This window comes from Elephas maximus, chromosome 9 (assembly GCF_024166365.1).
Source record: "Elephas maximus indicus isolate mEleMax1 chromosome 9, mEleMax1 primary haplotype, whole genome shotgun sequence".
Taxonomy (NCBI): domain Eukaryota; kingdom Metazoa; phylum Chordata; class Mammalia; order Proboscidea; family Elephantidae; genus Elephas; species Elephas maximus.
The window spans coordinates 32,143,022-32,161,201 of record NC_064827.1 but is presented as its reverse complement, the minus strand read 5'-3'; the positions used below and the strand labels follow the sequence as shown (position 1 = coordinate 32,161,201).

Below are 18,180 nucleotides of genomic sequence, written 5' to 3'. Positions count from 1 at the left end.
ACAGACTTGTTCTTTCTTCTGGCAGTCCATGGTATGTTCAATATTCTTTGCCAATATCGTAATTCAAAGGCACCAGTTCTTTGGTCTTCCTTATTCATTGTCCAGCTATCACAGCCATATGAGAAAATTGAAAATACAATGTCTTGGGTCAGGCATACCTTAGTTCTCAAAAGGGACGTCTTTGCTTTTCAACAGTTCAAAGAGTTCTTTTGCAGCAGATTTGCCCAATGCAATGCGTCTTTTGATTCCTTGACTGCTGCTTTCATGGGCATTGATTGTTAGATTCAAGTGAAATAAAATCCTTGACAACTCCAATATTTTCTCCATTTATCGTGATGCTGCTTATCAGTCCAGTTTGTTTTCTTTATTTTGAGGTGTAATCCATATTGAAGGCTGTGGCCTTTGATCTTCATGAGTAAGCACTTCAAGTTCTCTTCACTTTCAGCAAGTAAGGTTATATCATTTGCATATTGCAGGTTGTTAATGAGTCTTCCTCCAATCTTAATGTCATGTTCTTCTTCTTCATACAGTCCAGCTTCTGGAATTTTTTGTTCAGCATACAGATTGAATAAGTACGGTAAAATGATACAACCCTGTCACACACATTTCCTGATCTTAAACCATTCACCATCACCTTGTTCTGTTCGAACAACTGCCTCTTGGTCTATGTACAGGTTCTGCATGTGCACAATTACGTGTCCTGTCATTCCCATTCTTAACGATGTTATCCATAATTTGTCATGATCCACACACTGGAATGCCTTTCATAGTCAATAAAACATGGGTAGACATCTTTCTGGCATTCTCTGCTCTCAGCCAAGATCCATCTGATATCAACAATGACATCGCTCATTCTATGTCCTCTTCTGAATCCAGCTTGACCTTCTGGCAGTTTGCTGTCGATGTACTGTTGCAACTGTTTTTTAATTATCTTCAGGAAAATTTTACTTACATGTGATATTAATTTTTTTTGTAATAATTTCCACATTCTGTTGTTGGATCATCTTTCTTTGGAATGGACACAAATATGGATCTCTTCCAGTCAACTGGTCAGTTAGTCGTCTTCCAAATTTCTTGGCATAGATGAGTGAGCACCTCCAGCGTTGCATCCATTTGTTGAAATATCTCAACTAGTATTCTGTCAGTTCCTGGAACCTTGTTTTCACCAATGCCTTCAGTGCGCTTGGATTTCTTCCTTCAGTACCATCGATTCTTGATCATATGCTAGCTCCTGAAACAGCTGAACATTGATCAATTCTCTTTGGTATAGGGACTCTGTGTATTCCTTCCATATTCTTTTGATGCTTCCCATGTCATTCAATATTTTGCTCATAGATTCCTTCGAAATTACCGCTCAAAGCTAGAATTTTTTCTTCCATTCTTTCAGCTTGAGAAATACCAAGCATGTCCTTCCCTTTTAGCTTTTCTAACTCCAGGTCATTGCACATTTCATTATAATACTTTACTTAGTTTTCTCAAGCCGCTTTTTGAAATCTTCTGTTTAACTCTTTTGCTTCATCACATCTTCCATTCACTTTGGCTACTCCACATTCAAGAGCAAATTTCACAGTTATTACAGTTAGTCATTACATATTTATTAGTACAATAATGGATTAAATTCCATCTTCTCCTCTAGACTGGGATGGCAGGGGTAACGTGTCTCTTGTTGACTGCTGTGTAGTCAGGGTCTATAGCACATTCTGACCCATGGCAGGTGCTCAATAATACTAATTTAATTACTTTTTAGATCTAATGGGCTTATCCAGGCTGTTTTCCATGCTCTGAAGTACATCAAAACTTTCTGAAGCATTAAACAATACTTGTTTCTAGTCTTTGTTGCTTTGAAATCAAAACCGATATCTTTATAAAGAAGATATATACTCATGTTCTTTTAGATTTACTGCATCACTTTTCTGCCTTTTTTCTACTCACAGTCTGTAGAAGAATGTTGGACAAATAATTTATATTTTTTCCCTGTGGAGAATCTAGATTCATAAAGATTTCAAGCTTTAACCCACAACAGAGTTTAGAACTGATATAGATACATAAAATATGACTGGATGGATAGATGATAGATCAATAGATAGATGATAGATACATAGATAGAGAGGGAGGGGAGGAGGGAGGAAGAGGAAGAGAAAGAGAAACCAAGAGGGAAAAGAAAAGAAAGAAGGAACATTTTATATATATATATATATATATAGTATTTAGCTGTGTTCATTCAAGTTAGCTGCTCTAGGCTGGGCATGGCTGAGGTAGCTTGAGGGGGTGGTTCTTCTCCCCATGCCTCTCTGGGAACAGTGGACTAGCCATGTTCTTATGGATAACAAAAATCTGAAAAGGGAAACAGAATCATGCAAGTTCACTTAAGACCTAAGTTTAGAACTGGCATACTTTCATCTCTCCTTTGTTCTATTGGCCAAAGCAATTCACATTTGTCATTGTTGTTAGGTACCAACAAGTCGATTCTTACAGTGACCCTATGCACAACAAACTCAAGGGTAGGAGAAATATACACTGCCTCTTTGATGGGAGGAACTGAAGTTACGTAGCAAAGGGCATGCATGTAGGCAAGGATGAAGGTCAAGGTGTGGGACCAATATGCAATGTATCACAAAAGATGAGGAGGTGGAAATATCAATGTAGAGTATACATGTACTGCCAATTAGATATACAGATTGTCTGCCTAGGATGTAGGATTTTCACTACAGCATCCTATTTTCTGTTGACCTGCAAAAAAACAGTAATGATATTTTGTGTTGTTTTTTTTTTTTTTCATTTATTTTGCACTTATCATATAAGTAAATTTAAACTGAGTACTCTCATTCCATTGTTCAAGTACGGTTGAGATAATCTTTTTTGTTTTCTTGTGTTTTAAATCATAGCAAATCTACTCCAAATAGTCCTTCCTGTCAACTTTAAATCATTATAATTTACCATAAATTATACGTATAATTAAAGATCAACTGTAAATACCAATTACCTTCTTAAAAAAATTGACTTTTTTTTCCCATGACGAGAAGATCCAATTTCTATAACAGTGTGATTCAAAGTCTAGAAGATGGAGATTGTTGAGAGCCATTCAACTCAGGGTCCAGTACAGCTATTTGGTTTTCAGTTTTTAATTAGTTTCTAAAACCATAATGGTCCATATATTTTATGATTTCTAAATCAATCTGATGTTGGACAACTGCACTATTTGTGTGACTGGACTCTGTGAAAATAGTCTTTCTTAACAGTTCTCAGTTTCAATAACCATTCGTGTATTTATTTTTTCTGTTTCCAGCACAAATTACTGTATGTTCAATAGAAAGGAAGGAAATTTTAGCAACCTGCATTAAATCATTTACAGAAGTAGAGTCCCTAGAGAAAGCCACAAAAAAATTTTAATTGCTCCGTACATGGTATATTTAAAAAAAAAATCAATGGAGGAGACAGAGGGAAGAAAATGCATAGAAGTTTTAAGGATTTTAACCTGTGGGAATGTCAATTAAAGTTTAGAGGAAAGTAAATGGCTATAATTAATACCTGTTAACTGCTTTTGGCCTTCAGGTTCACCCTGCCCAACAATGCATAATAATTAGAAAACATTTCATTACCAGCTGGCATCAAAGGATTAAATGTGTATGAAAGTGCTTTGCAAATGGTAAAGTTATGAAACAAGGTAGCTGTTATTTCCATTATTAGTATACAATGATGCACCAAGTGAGCAGGTCATTTGAAATGTCACCAAAAAGCATTTAGTGATTGATAAGCTTTGAGTACTATGTGCACATTGTAACTAAGGGATGTGTGGGTTATTCCCTCATACTAATCATAAAAGTACAGCTCAAATTTAAGATTTAACTAAGAGTTATCTTTCTAATTTTGTGATACTAATGCCACCTACTCATTTTCAAATATAAATTCCTCATAGAATTAAAATGAAGAATATAATTTCCCTCTATTTTTATAAGGTTTAAAGGGAAGGAAAGCTTCTAAACAGTTCTATCTACCAATCGTGATTATGCTCATTTATAGATTTAAAAACGAAATAAAACAACTAATGATCACAGAGGCCAAAATATTGCTGACAGTCATATAACCAGTAAATATTGGATATGGGATTTGAACAATGATTCGCCAGATTCCTTAGTTTAATATGCCTCTCCAATATAAAATGCTGATTTAGAAATTTTATATGTATTACGCATGTGTGTGTATGAATTACTGCTATATAGATATAGATATTAAAAAAAAATTTTTTTATAGATATCCAAAATCACTACTCATTAAAAATAAAATTTCATGCAAATTTGTTTCTAGAAGAATTAAGAGGTCTTTGAAAGGTATTGGAAAGTTGTGAGGTTGTATGTTGTCCATTGAGTCTTTAAGTATCTGGCACTTCCCCATTAAAGAGTAGATCAATAACTGCTGAGGTCCCAATTGTCAAATTCATTTTTGAGATGCTTTCCCATGTGTTCAGATTACACCATTCAGTACTCAGCAATTAAGCACAACCTGTTGACTTGATTGTCCAACTGATTGTGATGGGCTTGATCCATTCGACCATTCACCCACTCATTCATTCAAATATCTTGTATGTACCAAGCATTTTCCTAGGATCTGGGGATACAGGATTGAACAAGTCACCCTCCTTGCCTTGTAAAGGTTTATATCCTACTGAGGAAGACATGCCTGCATAAGTAACTACTAAATAATAGGATGACTGTTTTAATGGAGAGTAAATCTTCCTAGGAGAAGACAGAAAGACTTTGATCTGAAGCTTGATGGATGCATTTTCAGAAGTGTGTTAAGCATTTAAGGCAAAGAATATGGTGGTTGATGGGGGGGGTGGGGAGACAGCAGGTGGTTGCATGTGGCTGGAAAGTAAAGTCCAAGGTTGGTACTATATGAAAAACTCACAAGGTCACAAAGTCAAAGCCGGATGCACTGTTTATTTTACTCAGATGTAAAAGGTGAAAAAGAGTAATTGATCTTTGGAAAACTACTGGGTACTTCTGGGTAATATGTTGGAAAAATATAAGCATTATTGGGGGAGTAGCAGAATATAAAATAAGCAATTACCTTTATCGGCTGTGAAAACTAGAATTTCACCCAACTATAGGAAATATGGAAACCCTGGTGGCATAGTGGTTAAGAGCTATGGCTGCTAACCAAAAGGTCGGCAGTTCAAATCCACCAGACATTCCTTGGAAACTCTATAGGGCAGTTTTACTCTGTCCTATAGGGTTGCTATGAGTCGAAATCGACTCAATGGCAACGGGTTTTTTTTTTTTTTTATTTGTTTTTTTGTTTGTTTTTGGTTTATGGGTAGGAAACATAGAGCAGAAAATATTAGGAAGTTCTGCTAGAAACAATGCAAGATATCAATGGCAAGGAACAAAAGGAGATACTAACTGATTCTTACTGTATAACTTTGACTGAGAGAGGTTAGAAAAGGTCAGGTCAAGGCCAGTAGGAAGTAGCCTGCTTCTCAGGGGTAGTGGCCAGGAGAAGGCCAGAAGACCCTCCTCCAGCTAGCCCCCTATGTCCCTGCCTTTGCCCCCCTCCTGCCTCCTCAGCCCCACTGGCTGGACCATAGGCCCCTTCTGGTCTTCTTGTTCCTTGTGTCCCTGCACTCCATGGCCCCAAGGGGAACCTGTCCAGACCCCCAGACCCCTCCCAGATGGCTCAGCCCCCATATTGCTGTACTGTGTGGCCCCAAGGGGAACGGACACAGGCCCCCAGACTTCTCCTGGCCAGCTAGGCCCCTGTACTGCTGCACTCATGGCCCCGAGGGGAACCAGCCCTGACTGCCAGACCCCTCCCTGTCAGTTCAGACCCTACCCTGCCATGGGTCCCACTCCAGACCCTGGCCCCAGCCTAGTTCATGCCATAGGACGACAACCCATCTCCACCCATTACCCCTCTGCTGGACATAGCTCAGCGACCAGCCCTATAAATCGGACAAGGTGGGGAGAACTATTGTGCACAGAGATGAGCCAGCAACAAAATATGCTGAGCCTACCTGCCCAGGCATAATCAAATAAAACAAAAAAGCAGAATAAAACAAATAAACCTACAATCAATAAACAAAGAAAATAATTCCTGAATGTCTTGGAGATGCAGGGGGGAGGATCACTAACTAGATAGTAGACAAGAATCAACTTCTGTGAAGGGAAGAACAATACACAGTAGAGCAGAATTCAGCACAATTGTACCAAAGCAAAAGCTAGGTTTCCAGGACACATTCAAATACTTTGAGGGACAGAGTGCTGGGGCTGGGGTCTGGGGGCCATGGTTTCAGGGGACATCTAGGTCAATTGGCATAACAAAGTTTGTTAAGAAAATGTTCTACATCCTGCTTTGGTGAGTGGCATCTAGGTTCTTAAAAGCTTGCAAGTGGTCATCTAAGATACATCAATTGGACCCATCCCACTTGGAGCAAAGGAAAATGAAAAACAAAAACCACAAGGAAAATATTAGTCCAAAGGACTGAAGGACCGCATGAACCAGAGTTTCCACCAGCTGAGACCAGAACTAGATGGTGCCCAGCTACCACCAATGACCACCCTGACAGGGAACACAACAGAGGTTCCCAGACAGAGCACGAGAAAAAAATAGAACAGAACTCAAATTCTTATAAAAAGACCAGACTCAATGGTCTAACAGAGACTGGAGGAACCCCCGAGACTATGAACCCCAGACACACTGTTAACCCAGAACTGAAAACATTCCCAAAGCCCACTCTTCAAAGATTAGACAAAACTATAAAACAAAAAATGATACACATGAGGAATGAGCTTCTCAGTTCAATCAGATACATGACAACAAATGGGCAGCCCCATCCAAATGCAGGATGAGAAGGCAGTAAGAGACAGGAAAAGGGAAGGAAAAAAAAAAAAAAAAAAACAGGACAACACGGCTCCAGTAAGTAAACAAAATAAAACACCGGACTACCTTCTGGCAGAAGAAAAGGCACTTGAACTACCTGATAGGGAATTTAAAATTCTAATATTCAGAGCTCTCCAAGAGATTAGGAAAGAGATCAAGGAAAATATAGGCAAATCATGGAAAGCACAGATAAAACCAACCAAAACATAACCAAAGTCAAGGAAAACACAAAGTAATAGAAGAATTCCAGAATACAATACAAGAACAAGATTTCAAAATAAATAAATAATTAGAAATCATACAAAAAACAACAATTAGAAATCCAAAGATAAACAACAAAATTTCAGAAAAGGACAATGCAATATAAGGCTTTAGGAGAAAATTTGAAACAATGGAAGACAGAGTTAGCAAAATTGAAGACAAATCCACAGATGCTACTTTGTTTGAGGAAAAATCAGAGAAAAGAATGAAGAAAAATAAAGAAAACCTAAGAGCTTTGTGGAATACAATCAACAGCAAAAATTTATGTGTGATCAGAGTTCCAGAACAGGGAGAGAAAATGGAAAACACCTACAGGATCATTGAAGATTTGCTGACAGAAAACTTTCCTAATATCATGAGCGATGAAAAGCTGACCATTCAAGAAGCTCAGTGAACCCTATATAGGATACTCCCCAAAAGAAAGTCACCAAGACATATCATAATTACACCCACCAAAATGAAAGAAAAAGAAAGTATCCTGAGAGCAGATGGAGAAAAACAAAAAGTTACATACAAAAAGGAAACAATAAGGCTAACTTCTGATTACTTGACAGAAAATATGCAGGCAGGAAGGCAATGGAATGACATATACAAAACCTTGAAAGAAAAAATTGCCAACTGAGAACAATATATCCTATAAAACTCTTAAATATGGTGACAAAATTAGGACATTTCTAGATAAACTGAAATGAAGGGAATTTGTAAAAACCAACACAAACTTGCAAGAAATATCAAAAGGAGTTCTTTAATTAGAGAACCAACACTATCAGACAACAACCTGAAACTAGGACACAGGTCCATTTCAGACAGATACTGACCTAGGTAATGAACTCTCAAGAGTAAAACAAAACTAAAAGACTTAAAACAGGGAACTAGAGACATCAATCGGTATATGATGACAACATCAGAACAATAAAAGGGGGAATACATGGTATAGGTGTACAACTTTCAAATGGAGAGGAAGTCAAGGTGATATCAAGTAATAAAAGACTGGTTCAAACTTAGGAAGATATGAGTAAATTTCAAGGTAACCACAAAAAAAGTTAAAAAACCTACACGTCAAAAGAAAAAAGAAAAACATAGTCTCAGTAAACACAAAATCTACAAAAATGAAAGAAATGAAAAGAAATTCAACAAATAAAAGGAACTCAGCACAGGAGAGTAAGAGGAACAAAGAAAATGACAGCACGGTTTTAAAAAAGCACTACAAAATGACAACAATAAACTAATACCTATCGATAATCACACGGAATGTAAATGGCTTAAATGCACCTGTGAAGAGACAGAGAGTGACAGAACGGATTTTAAAAAATGACTTATCGATATGCTGTCTACAAGAGGCACATTTTAGACACAAAGACATAAATACATTAAAAATCAAAGGATGGAAAAAGATATATCAACCAAACAGCAAACAAAAAAGAACAGAAGTGGCAATATTAACCTCTGAAAAAATAGACTGTAATGAAAAATCCACCCTAAGGGACAAGTAAGGACATTATATAATGATTAAAGGGACAATCTACTATTATGAAATAGCCATAAAAAATATCTATGCACCCAATGACAGGGTTCCAAAATACATAAAACAAACTCAACATCACTGAAAAAAAAATTGACAGTTCCACAATAATAGTGGGAGACTTCAACGCACTGCTCTTGGTAAAGGACAGAACATCTAGAAAGAAACTCAACAAAGATACAGATTATCTAAAGACCATTTCAACCTCACAAATATATATCAAACACTCCACCCAACAGCACAAAAGTATGCACTCTTTTCCAAAGCCTGTGAAACATGCTCCAGAATAGACCACACCTTAGGCCATGAAACAACCCTCAACAAAATCCAAAACACTGAGATAATACAAAGCATTGTCTCTGATCACATGCCATAAATGTAGAAATTAATAGCAGAAAGAGCAAGAAAAAAATCAAATACATGGAAATTGAATAACACCTTGCTTAAAAATCAATGAGTAATAGAAGAAATCAAAGATGGATTCCAAAAATTTGTAGAATCAAATGAGAATGAAAACATATAATACCAAAACCTTTGGGACACAGCAAAGGCTGTGCTCAGAGGTCAGTTTAGAGCAATAGACACACACAGCAAAAAAAAAGAAAGAGACAAAATAAAAACATTAGCCCTACAACTTGAACAAATAGAAAGAGAATGACAAAAGAAGCCCACCCTACGAGAAGAAAGGTAATAATAAAGATCAGAGCTGAAATTAATGAAATAGAGAATAGAAAAATAATTGAAAGAATCAACAAAACCAAAAGTTGGTTCTTTGAAAAGATAAAAAAAAAATCAACAAACCACTGGCCAAACTGACAAAAGAACCAATGGCACAAAATAATTCGTGTATTGTTGAAGGATAAACTAATTTTCTCTGTAAACTTTAACCTAAAGCATAACTTAAAAAAAGAAATGTCAGAATAAAAGAACTGATACTGATAACATAATCCAATTACATAATCTTTGTAATTATAAATATGCTTGTCTTGTAATTAACAGTTATTAATAAGACTCTAAAACTTCTAAATATATTTCAAAATAGTATTGAAAAATAAGCCCCTTGAAAAAAACAACCCTAATCTGGGCTAAAGCCCAGATAACATCCAAGAAAAATGAGAGACTAGAGAATGAACAAATAACATTATAAGGCATTAAAATTCTTATCATATTCAAGACATATCATTAAATAATATTTTACCCTCCATAGTCATATATTCGATTATGTTCTGTATTTTCCAAACTTTCTCTCAATGAAAATGCATTATTTATAACATTAAAATCCGTTGCCATCCAGTCAATTTCAACTCAAAGCGACCATATCACACAGAGTAAAATTGACTCATACGGTTTCCAAGGAGCACCTGGTGGAATCAAACTGCCGATCCTTTGGTTAGCAATGGTAGCTCTTAACCACTACACTACCAAGGTTTCCATTTATAATATTACCTAGAGCCGTCGAGTCGATTCTGACTCATAGCGACCCTATAGGACAGAGTAGAACTGCCCTGTAGAGTTTCCAAGGAGCACCTGGCGGATTTGAACTGCCGACCCTCAGGTTAGCAGCTGTAGTACTTAACCACTACGCCACCAGGGTTTCCATTTATAATATTAAGATTTTTATTTACAATATTAAGAAAATAAAAATAACTGTACATTTAAAGGAATTAAAAGAATAACCAAAAAAGATTGCTTACAGTTTTTGTTTTTTTTTTTACAATTTGAACCATTCATCCAAGAGCTAACAATCCACCAGAATTTTTGTATATCCTGAGTTTTTCCTCTTGTTTCTGTATTACCAAACACTACATGAATAAACCTTAAAGAGTTCAGGACATCATGTGCCTTTTTTCTTCCTACCCAAATCGTACCCTATCCATAAGAGTAGTTTCTGCACACACAAAAAAAAAAAAAAACTGATCAAATTAAGCATCACTGGAGATGAAAGCACAACTTTGAAATTCTACCATGTGTTCTTATGGAAACAATGTTCTATCAAGAAAAGAAAAAGGTGTTAAAAAGCAAAACAAAAGCTTAAGAGAAGACATTTTATAGCTTTAAATAAGCGAGGCAGTGAAACAGAAGGAGATGAGAAAGCATGGCAATGGGGTGCAATGTTTATCCATGGTGGTACATACAATTGTAAGAATATACACTTTGAGATCCCAGATCTCATTTTTGAAAAACAATTATAGTTAGTTAGGAAATGGCACTTCTTTCTCTGGGAGCTGGAAGTCACTACCTACAGCAATGTCACTGAATGATTTCCAGAATTAAGGCCTTAGTGTACCCTGTATCATGACTCTTCCCAAGGGTTCTCCTTTCTTTGTTTAGAATGTTAAATGCAAGGTCATAAACAAATCAGTTGTCTCTATCTATTCATCGTAGACTCATTAAGTCTAAAACACTTATATAAGGGAAGAAACTGAAGTCTTAAAAAAATAAATAAATAAACCACAGCTCTGAGCCTTAGTTTTTACCTCTGCAAAGTTAAGATGCCAGATTGAATGACCTCTGAGTCCCTCTGAGCTCCAAATCCTGTAATTCTACCATCTGGTCACTTTGGGCTATAGAGTTCAGTGAAGAAGCTCTTAAACACTTAGATTTTTCACTAGTATAATTTTAAGCCTAATTTGGAAAATCAACAATATGAGGATTTCCCATTCTTTTTTCTTCTTCCATAAAACAAGGTACAGAGGTATCTCAAATCAAATAAACCCACAGGATGTTCAATAAATTTGTTTAAATTTTCACCTAGCGGTTTGTCCAAATATTCAAATCTAAAGTATGAACAAGTAATTTGATTTTTTGTAGCGACTAAAGAAAAATAATTACAACCATAAATACAACATGTATATCTTCAGATAATGAAGTTGATCATATCATAGTTTCCTTTGTAATATGTCAAAACATGGCAGCTCTCCATCAAATAAGTTTTGCTTTATCATATTAGCGTCAGGCATGTTTTAACCTGGATTTCAGTATCACACAGTAATTCATCTAAAGTTCCACACCTAGAGATTCTGTTACACTCATGATCATCTACTGTGCTCAAAAATGTAACTAATATTTTCCTTAAGGTAACATGTCAGATGCCAGGTAAAGTTGACTCTCTACACCCTATCTCCCATACCTTGTGGGCACCCACATTAACTCAGATCACCCAAGCACCATGTATTGTAAAACACGTGTTAATGAGATGTCAAGTTGTACACTTGAGACTTCTAACTAACTTTGATAATCCATGTTAAAAAACCCAAGTCAAACCCACTGCTGTTCATCTGATTCCAACTCACGGTGACCCTTTAGGACAGAGTAGAGCTGTCCCTTAGGGTTTCCAAGGCTGTAAATAGTTACGAAAGAAGGCTGCCATATATCATCGGCCTTTTGGTGCGCAGCCGAGCACTTTAACTGCTGCACTACCAAAACTGAAACTAAGTAGAGGAGATCCTGAATGTAAATTTCGCTAGGTATAAGGGAGAAAACAGAATTTTACATATTGAGACCAAGTTAGCCTTTAAATGTCCAGAACTCTTGAAGCTTGTGGCCTGACTTGTACAAACTGGGAGTATCTCATCAAGGATAGCTATAAAGCTAGAAACCTCAAAGCTCAGGCTTCTTTTTGTTTTAAGGATGCATAGAATTAGCAGCTGCCAGGAAAGCAAGAAACTTTGGAAGTGGGATTTATTTTATGGTACTCCTTTTGGAAAATCTGGAAATAACAGAAATACACAAGAAATGTTTCTTTCTTTTTGTCTAAGATCTATTACCATGGCTTTTTTGTTCTTGGTTCCATAGAAGGATGTCGTACCATGCCCATCTAATTATTGAAGGTCAAGTAAACAAAGAATTATGATTTAGGATAAAATGTATGAGTAACATACATGGCACCAGCAGAGTTCAAATAAGATTTAAGAACTACTTCCTAGTTCTTAAATATGTATCATTTGGATTCAAGTGGGAATTTCAAAACAAAAGCAAAAACAGGCTGTTCTTGTTTCAACAAAAAATTTTGAAACTTACTTCATTTACTCTTATCAATATGCAAAGCACACACTCATGACAAAGTATTCGTATATCGTTATTCAATAAGAAAGAAATATGCCCACCCAGAGAGAATTAGAACCAAAAGTTGACTCATTTTAATCATTCTCAGTCACATACCAGTACCACTGTTTGTACTGATCGATAAACATAAGGGTGCTAGGTAATACCTGGACTTTGAGTAAAATGAATTGTAAATAATGTGAATATGATGTGAAGCCTAGTGTAAACAGATTATCTTTCAGCAATTAAGTCCAAGACGTCAGTGATTCCTACTTTTCTAATAGTATTTTCCTTAAATAAAAAATAGTTTAAAATACTTTCAGTAAGTGCTCAAATATATAGATGTGACTTCAAATGCTTGACATTTTTAAGTGTTCCTTTTTCCACAGGGGATTTAAGAAAAGTGTTTATATTATGTAAATCAAATACTTTATTAAATAAACAAACCAAACCCTTTGCCATCGAGTCAATTCCAACTCATGGTGACCCTACAGTGAGCTGCTTTCTTCTCAGAGAGAAGCTTCCTCCTAAACCCTGTGGATATAGGTTAAGCTCAGAGAGAGTAAGAGAGTCAAAGACAGACATAACCACAAAAGACACATTCTCAGATGACCTACCAGCCAAAGAGGCTAAGCTAATTCCACTACTAGGAAATGCCTACAATTTATGAAATTCTTACAAAGAGTCTGTGGGAGAATTTGGGCTCTTCTTTTATCCCATCTCCAAACCGTGATAAGAAATTATTTATGTTTCCATTCAGTTCACATTTACTAAAGACCCATTCTTTTTCCACCATTGTTTAAGGTGGTAAGGATTCCGAATAACATCAAATATGGATCTTACCCCCTAGAGTTTAAGGTCTAGAAGGTAGGGGCAACCATCCTGACATTCTTTGTTTAGCACTGAAAGTTCTGATTCCTAGGAACCTTTTAGTATCAAGCAAACACAAACAGCTGATTGTCCTACTAGCAGAAGATATAAGACTTTACAATATTATTCCCTCAGATACTGAGTATTCATTATATTATTATGTGTTGATTATTCATTTGGGACCTGTGAACTGGTGTCACTTTGGGGGCAGGTATAGTTTTGCCTGAATCTGGGATGAACATCCTAATGTAGTCATCAGAGAAAAATTGAACCATTACACAGTCAAAACTCAAAAGATAGGCCTTAGTAGGTACAGGGTCAATTCCTGTTTCTCAGTGACTCTTACGACAGGTTCTCAAGGAAAGTAGGAACAAAGCCATGCTATCAGGTTGAGGAGCACTTTGAGGAGATTTAGAACTAGTCAGGAAGACTTCCCGAGGGTGGGCATACGCTGCAAGGTATCCTGCAAATCATGTTATCTGGTTTAAAACTTTTGGTATAGCCTTGTTAAAGAACACTAGCCTTGAACATACCATGCACTGTCAGACGAATGAACAAAACTGTCTTGTAAGAAGTACAGCCAGAATGCTCCTTAGAAACAAGGATTGCAAGACTTTGTCTCACATATTTTGGACATGCTATCAGGAGGGACCAGTCCCTGCAGAAGGACATCAGGCTTGGTAAAATAGAGCATCAGTGAAAAATAGGAACACCTTCAATGTGGTAGATTGACACAGTGGCTTGCAACATGGGCTCAAGCATAACAAAGATTGTGAGTATGGCAAGGACCAAGCAGTGTTTTGTTCTGTTGTACGTGGGATCACTACGAGTCAGAACCAACTGGACAGGGCATCACAACGACAGCAACAGAGTTATCTTACTTGTGCTATGGAAAGTCAATGCTTCTGATTCTTTCTTTCAATATGTACCTTTTTGAGAAGCTGAATTTTTCTTTAAGCTGTAGGCCTTTTCTAAAAAAATACATACATCTTACAATCACACCATTTTTAAAAAACTTTTTATTATGCCAAAACAATCAAAATACGGGGACAGTTGCAAATATGTGGAAACAAAACAACATACTCCTGACAACCCGTTTGACAACAGGTCAAAGAAGAAGTCAGAGGTGAAATTCGAAAATACTTTCAGATAAATGAAAACAAAATCACAGCATAACAAAACATATGGGATGCAGCTAAAGCAATGCGTAGAGAGAAATTTATTACTGTAAGTGCCTATATTATAAAAGAAGATTCCATATTGAAAATCTTAGCTTCCACTTTGAGAAAGTAGAAAAAGAAGAACTAGACCAAAAGGAAGCAGAAATAATAAAGGAAATAATGCAGAGTGGAAACGAATAGAAAAATAATAGAGAAAAAAATCGTTGAAACCAAAAGTCTATTCCTTGAAAAGATTGATAAAATTTTAGCTCGTCTGACCAAGAAAATAAGATAGAACATTCAAATTGCTAAAATAATAAATGCAAGAGGGGACATTACTACTAATATTATAGAAACAAAAGGCTTTTAAGGAAATATGATAAACAATGGTATGCCAGCAAATTAGATAACCTACATAAGTTAACAAATTCCTAGAAAAAAATGCACTACTGACATTGGCTCAAAACGAAATACAAAATCTGAATAGACCTGTAAGAGGTAAAGATATTGAACTGGTAATAAAAATTAAAAAACGAAAAACTTCCGACAAACAAAAGCCAAGGTCCAGATGGTTACATAGGTGTGTTCTACCAAATGCTTGAAGAATAATTAACCCTAATACTTCAAAAACTCTTCCAAAAATAAAAAAGGAAGGAATTCTTCCCAACTTATTCTATTAGGCCAATATTACCCTAATACCAAAACCAGGCAAAGACATTACAAGAAAAGAAACTTCAAACTAATATCCCTTATGAATAAAGACACACGATTTCTCAACAAAATACTGGCAAGCAAATCCAGCAATGTATAAAAAAATTTACTTACCATGACCAAGTAGAATTTATCCCAGGAATGCAAGGTTGGTTCAACATATGAAACTCAATCAATGTAATACCTGCAATTGATGGAATAAAGAACAAAAAACACATGATCACCTCCTCAGATGCAGAAAAAGCGTTTTATAAAATTCAACACACTTTCATGATAAAAACATTCAACCAGCTAAGAATAGAAGGAAAATTCTTCATAGAACCTGATAGACGGCATCTATGAAAACCACACAACTAACATCATACTAGAGGTTTTAGTATACTAAAACTAAGTTTTCCGCCTAAGATCTGGAACAAGTCAAAGATATCCACTGATTCGACATTGAACTGGACAGTCTAACCAGGAAGTTAGGCAGTGAAAAAGAAAAGACATTTAGGTTGGCAAGGAGGAAATAAAACTATATTGGAGATGATATGTTCTTATGTATGAAAAATACTAAGTAATTCACACACACACACACACACAAGCCGATAGTCTAATAAATGTGTTCGGGGGGTTGCAGGTTACAAGATGAAGATATAAAAATGAGCTTTATTTCTATATCCTAGTAAAATCTGAACATGAACTCTGAAAATGATAATGCAAACACAAGTTAGTTTATAATAGCATCAAAAAGAGTAAAATACTTAGGAGTAATTTAACAAATATAGACCAATGTTCAGAGCCCTGGTTGCACAATGGTTAAGCACCCAGCTATTAACCAAAAGGTTAATGATTCTGCTTGGGAAAAAGACCTAGCCATCTGTTTCCATAAAGATTACAGTCATGAAAACTCAGTGGGCCAGTCACATGAGGTCGCTATTAGTCAGAATCTACTCAACGGCACCCAAAAACAGACCAATGCTCTCATAATGAATTCCAAATAAGCTGACCCTGCCCAGACTTGCTGAATAATTGCTCTAATCCTAAATGTAAGTAAGAAAAAAGTTGTTGCCAACTGGGTTTGAGATGTCTTTGAGTACAGATATCAGTTATATACCCAGTGCCATTCTATAGGGAAACCCTGGTGGCGTAGTGTTTAAGTGCTACGGCTGCTAACCGAAGGGTCGGCAGTTCAAATCCACCAGGCACTCCTTAGAAACTCTATGAGGGAGTTCTACTCTGTCCTGTAGGGTCACTATGAGTCGGAATCGACGCGACAACACTGGGCTTAGTTTTTGGTTTTGGCCATTCTCTAGATGAAATTAAGATGTTGGCTCTTGTAACCTTTCTGAAGTATTCCTTGACCCTTCCCCCACCCCCAGGCTGGATAAGACACCCTCATGTGATCCCACAACATTCTCATCCTAACATTTAATTCCTCTCTGTTTATTGTCTGCTCCCCCACTAAACTGGAAATACCATAGGGCAAGAGCTACCTACATCTTACTCACCACCATATCCAATGCCTAGCATTAAGCCTGACACTAGGTCAGTATTCAATAAATGTATACAGAGTAATGAAATGTGCTCCTATCTCATTTTTAACCCCATTCACCTCCCCTCCAAACAGACTTACACAGGAAGGGTAGCAAAACCCTGCAGTAGTGACAATTAGATGCTGTAACTTCAAGCATTGACACCTTGTGGCTTGTTCCATTACTGATTTACTAACTTTTCTAGGATAGCAAAATGTTTTCTTGTTAATGGGTGGTCAGAAATAATTATTATTTTCTCTTAATCATTTGCTTTTAAAAGATTTTCTACACTGGTAATTTTATTATGTATTAGGCCAAAACATAAGCAGCAAAATACATTTCCAATAAAATATATTTATTATAAAATTTAATGAGAAAATTCCATTTCATACACACCAATTCAATTTCCAGCTCTTCTGGAAAATAAGCATTTCATAAAATGATTAATACTTAGAATATACTGACTGAATTTATAACTGTACCTACTTTGCAATAGTCAGATACTAGTAGCAGAAACCAGTAGACAAAAACCCATCTCTTCCATTGGCTGTGTTGCTGTGTAAGCAGATGCGTTGGTGCTTTCTATACATCTGTTCCTTGATCTTCATGTTTTGTAAACTTTTAGAAGTGGGCAGATGATAAAACTCATAACTTCAGAACTGAGTACCTCACCATTGCCATTGTTAGAAAATGCCTTCTGCTCTTCCTTTTCCTTTCAAGGAGCTGGCTAAAGGTGATTCCGACCAGAATTTTCTCAGGGACTTTCAGACACACTAGAGGACTTAAGTGTGCATCTTCCAATACTTTTTCTTGAAGGATTTCACTTCCCTTGATCCGTTTTCTCCGCCACATCTCGCCTCCCAAACTGCTGCCTGTTTTCAGTTAGAAATGGGAAAGTTAGGGAGCAGTGCCTGGGAAGTGCATGAGCTCCATCTGGTGGGTCTTGGTATTTGCTTCTGAAAGTTGAAGCTTCAGTCGTTTAAAGTCAAGGTTAGTCAATTGGTTACATTGTTTGTCTCCAAGAGAAGTTGTGATGCCTTGGCTCATCCCGGCCAACTGAAAAATTCCCATTTCAAGCTGTTATGTTTAATTGTACCAAGAACTTCTCTTGATTCTCTGAATCAATCCTAGAAGAATTCTTATGTGTAAAAAAAATTAAAATTTTATAAAGGATTTATTTATATGGAGTCTTGAGATCAGTAATTCAGTTGTGACAATA

General features: G+C 36.4%; 1 long non-coding RNA gene across 1 annotated transcript in view; it reads right to left on the bottom strand.

The window, feature by feature from the left end:
* The window catches only part of LOC126082741 (uncharacterized), a 210,827-nt gene that overhangs the window by 38,951 nt on the left and 153,696 nt on the right, over positions 1-18,180 (bottom strand). Inside the window, exon 3 of the long non-coding RNA XR_007518633.1 lies at positions 15,559-15,628. This is a non-coding gene — a long non-coding RNA (uncharacterized LOC126082741). The remainder of the gene's footprint in view (positions 1-15,558; positions 15,629-18,180) is intronic.